Here is a 1,687-nt window from a genome sequence, read left to right as displayed (position 1 = left end):
ATCTACTTATGAAAAATCATCCACTGAGAACCCTGTGAGCACAGTTCTACTCTGATACTCACGGGTACACCAAGAGTAGAATCTACTTATGAGAAATCATCCACTGAGGACCCTGTGGAGCACAGTTCTACTCTGACACACACGGGGGCACCATGAGTGGGATCTACTTATGAAAAATCATCCACTAAGAACCCTGTGAACACAGTTCTACTCTGACACACACGGGGGCACCATGAGTGGGATCTACTTATGAAAAATCATCCACTGAGAACCCTGTAGGGCACCTTTCTACTCTGACACACATGGGGCACTATGAGTGGGATCTACTTATGAAACATTATCCACTGAGAACCCTGTGGGGCACAGTTCTACTCTGACACACACGGGGGCACCATGAGTGGGATCTACTTAAGAAAAATCATCCACTGAGAACCCTGTGGGGCACAGTTCTACTCTGACACACACGGGGGCACCATGAGTGGAATCTATTTAAGAAAAATCATCCACTGAGAACCCTGTGGAGCACAGTTCTACTCTGACACACATGGAGGCACCATGAGTGACAGTTGATCCATGATGCCGCACAACATCCCATACTAAAGATAACAATTTCATACACAGTATATATCCTTTCAAAGATATGTGAGCGTCGTTCATCTTTTTCGTTGACTGTTGAGACTGTATCTTCAGCAGACTTTCCACACCCAAGGCCGTCACAACCATGGCTGTTTATTTAATGACCTGTTTACAATATCCTTAGGAACCATCTTTCTATGGCTTTGAGAGACAGTAGCAGAATGTCAACTCTAAACATTTGAGATATGAACACTGGAAATCATGCCATCAGATCTTCCGACGCAAATGCCACACCCCTCACGTTTGAGATCATGACAATTCCTGTCATCCTCAATAGATCATATCTGGTTCCCATAACTAAAATTATACCTTTCTTTCTTTCTTTCTTTCTTTCTTTTTTTTAAAGGTTTTTATTGTGGATTGAGTGAAAGTTTACAGGGTATATCATCAGTTTTACATTCAACAAATCATACACCTTATTTCATTACATTGATTATAATCCCCTCCATGTACCATCAGTTAACAGTATTTCTCTTTATCCACTTTACCTTTTTAAAAACAAACAACTAAACAAAAAACCCACTCAGGCATATATAATAATTTACATCTCCAAAGGGCACATTCTGCAAGTCTGCTCCTGGCCACCAGTTCTTAGTCCTTCTCTTCTTAGTTGATGAATCTAGAGTCCTCAGCCGCTCCCCCCGTCTCCATGCCCCCATCTCTGCCTCCTTCTCTGGCGCTGCTGCTTCTCTGGATAAGGTCCCGCATTCTATTTGTGCGCTTCTCTCTTGATGTTTCTGGACTTGTTTTTGTTACAAAACTTCTACCTTTACAATTGTGACAGTCGCAATTAGTAAAATTATACCATTCTTGAATGTTGAACATGAGATGTCTAAATTGATGTCTAGATGTCTAGATTCTGATGTCTAGAATTAACAAAGGACAACAGGTTACATTTGCAAAGTTGATGCAGATGGTACATTTCTAACACTACATAGTGGTCAAATTTGTTGAGTCTATTCTGACTGAAGGAGACTCCATTTGTTACAAACTAGAACTGCTCTCCATAGGATAAGCAGTGCACTGTGAACCAAAGTTCGGTGGTTCAAGT

The sequence above is a fragment of the Chrysochloris asiatica genome, unplaced genomic scaffold, assembly GCF_000296735.1.
Source record: "Chrysochloris asiatica unplaced genomic scaffold, ChrAsi1.0 scaffold00446, whole genome shotgun sequence".
NCBI lineage: Eukaryota > Metazoa > Chordata > Mammalia > Afrosoricida > Chrysochloridae > Chrysochloris > Chrysochloris asiatica.
The sequence above is the reverse complement of the archived record's forward strand: the minus strand, read 5'-3'. Positions refer to the sequence as shown.